We start from the raw sequence: 8,801 nt of genomic DNA, 5'->3' as shown, positions 1-8,801 counted from the left end.
GTTTCGACAGTAAAGCATGTTGGCCGCATAAAAAAGTAGGATCGGTGTTTGTTTAAAATATTTGTTTTTGTCGTTAATCAAATATGAGTCTACGTAGGTACCTACCTACCAAAAGGTCGGCAGGTCAAGCATAAATTTGAAAGTCGCCTATAGAATCACAGTCACTCTATAGGTGATTTAAAATTAAAAGTTATTTGCTTCTCCTCATTCACTTCTCTGCAGTAGTACAGGGGAGGTTGAATCATGTACACGAAAAAGACCTTTGGGAATACGTCGTGGCGCTCTTCCAAATATTTATCCTTAACGTAGAATGAGATCCATCGTGCCAAAAGGACCTTTCTTTACTATCATCAGATAAATTAAAACGCGTATACAATTCTTTAAGAGTTAATATTCGAGCGTGCCACCACCACTTGGAAATGTTGCGGTAGGTATCCAATTTATCTTTTATCGTGTCGTCAGATTTATTTATTTCAGCATAATATTCAATAACGCGTGTTAACTTCGAGTAAGTTATAGTCACAAAGTACGTTTAGTTTGTTCTGCAATGCAATTCTCATACGATTGAAATTATGACATAATTTATAAAACATATACATAGTAGGAAGGTAGTTATATTTAAACCATAAATTATTTTAGATCAAAATCGGTTTTATAGTCAAGTTGAAAATATTAAATAATTATATTATAGAATATCAAAATTTGTAAATAGAGCAATACAATTAAAGGCACATTATTGTCATCATTCACTAATTATTATTTTACTGATTGAATTTCGTACGTGGTTTTTGTTCAATATAATATTATATAAGTTAACAATAATGGCATGTTTGAAAATTCTATAAATAGTTTATCTAACTTTACAAAACGATTTTAATTCTCAAATAAATTGTATTAATACCTATAATTTGTTTTGAATAAAATTACAAATATTTATCCTTGGCGTAGAATGAGATCCACGTGCCAAAAGGACCTTTCTTTACTATCATCAGATAAATTAAAACGCGTATACAATTCTTTAAGAGTTAATATTCGAGCGTGCCACCACCACCACTTGGAAATGTTGCGGTAGGTATCCAATTTATCTTTTATCGTGTCGTCAGATTTATTTATTTATTTCAGCATAATATTCAATAACGCGTGTTAACTTCGAGTAAGTTATAGTCACAAAGTACGTTTAGTTTGTTCTGCAATGCAATTCTCATACGATTGAAATATTATGACATAATTTATAAAACATATACATAGTAGGAAGGTAGTTATATTTAAACCATAAATTATTTTAGATCAAAACCGGTATTATAGTCAAGTTAAAAATATTAAATAATTATATTATAGAATATCAAAATTTGTAAATAGAGCAATAAAATTAAAGGCACATTATGTCATCATTCACTAATTATTATTTTACTGATTGAATTTCGTACGTGGTTTTTGTTCAATATAATATTATAAGTTAACAATAATGGCATGTTTGAAAATTCTATAAATAGTTTATCTAACTTTACAAAACGATTTTAAATTCTCAAATAAATTATTTATTTAATAAATTGTATTAATACCTATAATTTGTTTTGAATAAAATTACAAATATTTATCCTTACCGTAGAATGAGATCCATCGTGCCAAAAGGACCTTTCTTTACTATCATCAGATAAATTAAAACGCGTATACAATTCTTTACGTTTAGTTTGTTCTGCAATGCAATTCTCATACGATTGAAATTATGACATAATTTATAAAACATATACATAGTAGGTAAGTAGTTATATTTAAACCATAAATTATTTTAGATCAAAATCGGTTTTATAGTCAAGTTGAAAATAATTATATTATAGTATATCAAAATTTGTAAATCGAGCAATAATTATTACACATTATTCTCATCGGTCACTAATTATTTGTTTTACTGATTGAATTTCGTACACGGTTTTTGTTTATGACATAATTAGTAATAGCCATTAGGTGGACGGATTTCACAATGATTTAAACAAAAATTCTTCGATTTATAGTCTCAAATTGAATGGGTAGTTTTTGTTGTTTAAAATTCAAACTACAATATATAATATATTATAAGTTGACAACAACCGCAGGTTTGAGAAGTCATAAATAGTTTATCTAACTTTACAAAAAGATTTTAAATTCTCTAATTAATTATTTATTTAATAAATCGTATTGGTACCAACAATTTGTTATTGAATAAAATTACAAACTACCAATCATCAATAAACATAGTAGGTAGGCAGGTACTTTGAAACATATTTATTTCAATTTTCTTGTTGCATGAAATTAATCGTTTGAATTAGTTTCATTAGTTTAAACTTTTAAGCGATAAATTATATAATAATATCTTCTTTTGTCCGTAACTATATTGTAATACTATAACAAATACAATTCCTTTCATTATATTTCCTATCGATGACGAATAAATTACTAATAATATTCAATTAATGAATTGTACATTTTAAAATGTATCAAACAAAGTTTCTTTACATTAGATAGAAAATGAAATGTATATTATTTGGTTCGATGTGCTAATACCTATACCGCTAAAATCAATAAAGGGTCGCTTTTAGTTTATTGTCATATTCTATACATTTATACTTACGTCATATTATTACTAATATCACTATATAATAATAAAAGGATTTAAACTCATAACTAAAACAATTGAATAATTTATTTCATACAGTATCCTTATAACTAGGTAGGTAGGTAGGTAGGTCGTAGGTAGGCATTTAATTCGCATAAATAACTTACCCGCTCAGGTATTTCCATTTTATGGATCAAATAGAATTGAATTATTGGACGCCTAAATTGGAGGAGAAACAATACCTATTGAAAAAAAATGTAATTTTTTTTTTTTTTTTAATAATAGTAATAGTAATTTTATTTTCAAACAATTACCAACTTATTTTCAATTATAAATATACAGTAGTAAGTGTGCTTGTAAGCAAAAGCTTGTTTTTAAGGCGAGAGGTTCATAAATTAGACATTCAATTTAAATACCAATAATAACGATACAGTACAATGTGAGATTTACTTAATACATAATAGAGCTAAAATAATATTATAATACAATAAACAACATAATTTGGTCGGTGATAAACACTCTCATAGGTGTTAGCTGCTCGACATTCCTTACAGATGTGAGTAATAAAATAAATAGATGACTATAGTTAATCTTTAAAGTATGTATATAATATTATAACGCTTAAAACGATTATAATTACGAAAATTATTTATATTTATTTCTAAATTTCTACATAGCGTTATTGCACGATTCGTTGGTTATTCATTATTAGGTTTTTCATTTATATTATATATAATATCTCATATGCTTTGGGTGCTATTTTACTATACATATAGATGGATCAGGAATATGTTGGTTCGTCAAACAAATTGGTACGAAAACTTACCAACTATACTTAGGTCGTATGGGTGGTTGCAGTGTTAATGCAACTTTCGACGTCGGCAAACATTATCAAATAAAGTAAATTAAATAATCGAATAATCACATTATGGTGATTACACATAAACGCTCTCGCAATTCATACGTCTTGTTGAATAATATTTAGATATACGTATTTAAATGCGTTTATTGTGTATTACGTACATCTAAAAAGTATTTTTAATAAGTATGGCCCACACACAATGTATACAATTTGATCACCCGCAATTTTTTTTGTCGACGTACCTACCTATATAGTTAAAAATTCAAACGAGTAGTTTCTCTGCTAACGATAATATACCTTAAAAACGGTTTCACAAAAATATAAAATAGACGTATCGTCGAAACTAGTATTTATATTATACTTGGACCGTTTTTTACAAATTATTAATTGTGATGGATTAATATTAATGACCGACATTTTCAAATCGTCATAACTCCTGTTCGTATCTCCACAGGACACTCGTTAAGCAATGCAAATATCTCAAGAATATAAAACTATGGTCTTTGAGTAAATTTAAAAATTAAAAAATTTAGGTTTTGCATAACTGCACTATTGATGAAAAAAATGGTGGGTGGGGGGCATTCTTGGTGAATCGCCCAGTATGGTGGTTTAAAAAAAAATTGTTTTTTTAATTTATCTGTCTGGGCTGCGCTTGATTTTTTTAGACCTATCTGTGGTATTTTTATACTAAAATTTCAGCTTCTTTCTATAATTAGAAGGTGATGCTCAAGAACCCTTTCATTCATTTTCGTTTATAATATATTTTTTTTTAATTTGATTTTGTAAACTATAACGATTTGTGACTAAACATCTATAACAGTTATTCATAATACGTTTATACTGTGTTTTCTATTGGAATGTGGTCAGTCCATATTTAATTTATTAAAAATGAATATTTAACCTGGTATTTACTGGCTACCTATTTTTAATTGAAAAATACTAGAATATTTAATCCGTTATCTTGATGTCAGTAATCGGCGGTCGTCGCTTACAATTTTGTTTTCAAAAGTTATTGGTTGTTTATTTTGTTTTCGGACGATGGTATGTATAATTTTTTATTTAAATGTTATCGTTTAATGTGATCGGCAAGTGAATATAACAAAACGGTTAATGAAAACGTATTGAAATGTTTCTAGCGGTATAAATGGTAAATTAATTTTTGTAGCACTTCATTGCCCGTAAAAAAACGCAAATCTTAAAAAAATTATGATTGTTCAACTACTTTTGGGCGTAACATGCTGCAGCCTGCAGTAAGTGCAACTCAGCCACCCTAGTTAGGTTCCGACAACGTAGGATCGCGGACAAAGGGCAACTTTTTCACCAATCGCCTTTTCAATAATTCGATTTTATGCAAGCTTGTACTTGATCTGCCCAAAAAACCAATGGCAACCGATAGTAAATAAACGCAAACAATTTCCACTGTTGACTGTAACCAACGGGAACTATTAATAAATAAAAATAAAATTTCCAATGTAAACTTCAATGTCCCATTGTTAGAGCACCTCTTTAAAACGCGAATTTTGGCAAATCCTTTCTTATTGCACGGTGAAAATATGAGAATAACGTCTATTCCAAATTTCAAATTCGTACGTTGCGTAGTCATTGAGTTACAGCGATCAGTGACCAAGTGGTAATTTGATTTTATATGTATAGATGAATAATATTTAACCTGGTATTCACTGGCTACGCATTTATGACTGAAAAATACTAGAATATTTAATCCGTTATCTTGATGTCAGTAATCGGCGGTCGTTGCTTACAATTTTGTTTTCGAATAACGTCTATTCCAAATTTTAAATTCGTACGTTGCGTAGTTATTGAGTGACTAAGTGGTATTTTGATTTTATATGTATAGATGAATATTTAACCTGGTATTCACTGGCTACGCATTTATGACTGAAAAATACTAGAATATTTAATCCGTTATCTTGATGTCAGTAATCGGCGGTCGTTGCTTACAATTTTGTTTTTAATAATGCAAGATAAACATATTGTATACACTATATTCGCCCTGTATACATCTATCCCATACAGAATTTGAGAAATATTATAGTATTTTTTAAATGTTTTAAAGTGGTTGAATATTTAACTAATAATATTTTCAAAAATATGAACTTTTTTGCAAAAGAATATAACTAAAATATTTCCTTATATTATTTACGCAACTTTTAGTGAATATTTTGACAACTATATAATTTTTCTGAAAATATTTTTATCATAGTTAGGAAACATTTTTATGCTGTGTGGGTAGGTGTGCTATTATATATTTGTTGCACATTTCGTACATCTTTCAACACGTAGTTCGGTGCTTAACATAATATTGTTATTATACAATACAAAAAAACCTATTGTTACGGTAAACCTATAAAATTAAATATTATTATACTACGACCCAGGTATACTATTACCAAGTATATTATTGTAGACACGCGGTAACCGATTGATCTATCGGAATTGTTGACAATAGGGCGATCGTTATTAGTGTACACGTCACACGGCTCGATCTCGTTTGTCACCCACCACCCACCACCCGCCACCACCCCCTTCGTCGCGGACCCTCGGCGCGATCACATCCCTTGTTCATTATTTTTCCCATGACAGTGCATTTAATTGAGTGCTCGCAGTTTGTTCGTCGGACGGACGCACACACAAAATCCTACGCGCCCGCTTGTCCTGCCATCAGTTTTTAATTGGACGGTGACTGGATTTGTCCAAGGGACGAAGACTAATGGTTCGGGGCCAGGGCAATTTCGGGACGTTGTCAGGCCGAGAAGAGTTAATCTAAAGGCGGAATCGCAAGTCGTGCGTGTATATACGTCGCTTGTGTCGTGCTTGTGTGTATGTAAGTACACGAGAACGGGAAGAAAAAAATAAGAGAAAAACAGCGCGGAAATAATAATTGTCAGACATTTATTTGTATCGTTCTCTTATGAATTCGAACGCGATGCTATGTACAAGGTGTAACGGAAAGGTGTAACTACTTGACTTAGATACATTTTTCTACTATCAAAATATTGTTCTTATAATCAGATTCACAAATTTGAATGTATCCAAAAAAATTTTAATTTTTTATTTTCAGTGTTAAAAAATAAAAATAATTGTTTGTATATGTGTAGTGACTCGAAATAATTTTAAATATTGATTAGAACAAAAAAATTTCAGTTCTACCTGTTACACCCTGTATATTATTTATCGTACCTCCCACGCGTATTATATATAGTGACTGCAACAGTAAGTCGCGAAATTGCAGACACCTATTATAATTACACCTATTTGACGTTCGTATATTATATAATAAATTGTCATAATAATACGTCTCACATCGTTATGGGGTTTTGAAATTTCCAGAAATTTATTTTTATTTTTTCAAACATTTAATTTATGCGGGGGAAAATAATAATATAGTTTATTGCACCTTAAGAGGTATCGATATACTGACAGTTTCCGAGGAGTTCGATATAGGCAATTTCCCATGTGTGCGCGCATGCGTAAATGTGTGCGCAGTAAGTGATCGTTGGTGTGGGTTGGCTATGTGTGTAGAAAATAAAAAGCTGAGCGCCCTCGCACGTGCACCCCCACATGTCAATAACGCAGCACTTTACACACTAATTATTACAAATGTGTATTTAAGTGAAACTAATTCAGTGTTGAGACTTATCTAAATAAATTTATCTAGATATTTCATCTAGATAATAGTTATTTATCTTTTATCTTATCTAGATGAAAATGTGAATAGGTATCTAAGGGTTATCTAAGATAAAAAAATCATCATCTTTTTAGTAATTATCTAGATAATATATATAAACCGGAAAAAAATTTTTTGAGCACCCTGTATGCATGTAAGTTAATATTATGATCTATGGAGTCCATTTTAAAATATGTCAAATAGTCAAATGTAAATTAATATTATAATAACAGAATCAACAAAAATAATCTATAAATAGACCAAAATTAAATTAAATTATTATGTCAATGATAATAATAAACCGTACGGGCACTGGGTATTTAACAGTATTAATACTATGCGCGGAAGAACATTAGTAATAATATCATAATTGATTGTGCTTTGCTAGAAGTCGGTACTAATCAGTAATCAGATCTATAGTCTATACGCTTTGTCATTAGTCTTTCAAACTATTAGTTTCGTATTTCCAATAATAAACTCAAATTATTATTTATATCCTAAAAAAAAATGTTTATTGATAATATTATGAAAGGATGACATTGCGGTAACGAATCGTAACTATTATTGTGGTGCACGTATTAAATCTAATTCTTTACTGTTAAAGTCCCTAAAATGAGAACTATTTTGGACATTCTACAGCCCCAAATACACATTTGTTATAATCTATCATTTAGCACACCTTTGGTTTTTCACTAATCTATAGACAATGTTTTAGTTTCTACGGTTTGGGTCGAGATAACTAACTTAGTCTTAGCTTATATTTTAGTATCTCTCTCTTCCAGCTCGGCCATCGGCTTTGGAGATGATCCATCTATTACCGATCTTATGTATATAATATATCTAAATTGTAAATTGTAATTGATGGAAAATATATATTATTATGTTAATAATGGGCCTTATTAACCTAATGGGCGCTGGGTTTTCCAATTTTCATGAGGGGCCCAAAATCCAAAAATTATTGAACTTATAAGTGAAATAAAAAGAAGTGGGTAAGTGGATGTCGCTCTGTTGTACAGTAGGTGTACAGTAGGTTACAAGTCAGCCACTTTAATGGACTTTTATTACATTTGAATACGAAAAACGATTCTGAACGAAGACGGTTTGTCAGTCTAGAATATTTTATATTATATTTCTATTGTTATTACTAATATTATAAAATTACAAAAAAATTAACTAAAATCGTTATTATTGGTTATTTCCTATGTAATTTTGTCCAAATTTGAACTTAAAACAACTATAAAAAAAAACGATGTTTATTATTATTATTATTATTATTGTTTATTAAACGCCGAAACGGCAATTTTACATATTATTACAAATAGGTATGGTATAAGTACAGTAAGGTAGAATACATAAATAATTTAGATAAAAGTATAAATATTTAAGAGTATATATGTTATAGTATAGATAAATAGTATAATTATAAAGGTAGAAGTATAATTAGTGGCCTAAGGATTATTGGTTGTTCGCAGCTCTGAGCATGCGGTGTAGAGTGTGGTTGTGCCCATACGAGGTCTTGTGGGTTGGGACATAAAATTGTGATTGGTTTCTGGAAGAATGAGAAGGAACTCTGAATGGTATGGCTGCAAGGAGTTTAGGAACGTCCAAAGAACCACTTAGAATTGAATTTAGAAAGTCGAAGTCTAGCTGCTTTTGCACGA

Source organism: Metopolophium dirhodum, chromosome 6 (assembly GCF_019925205.1).
Source record: "Metopolophium dirhodum isolate CAU chromosome 6, ASM1992520v1, whole genome shotgun sequence".
Lineage (NCBI taxonomy): Eukaryota > Metazoa > Arthropoda > Insecta > Hemiptera > Aphididae > Metopolophium > Metopolophium dirhodum.
The sequence above is the reverse complement of the archived record's forward strand: the minus strand, read 5'-3'. Positions refer to the sequence as shown.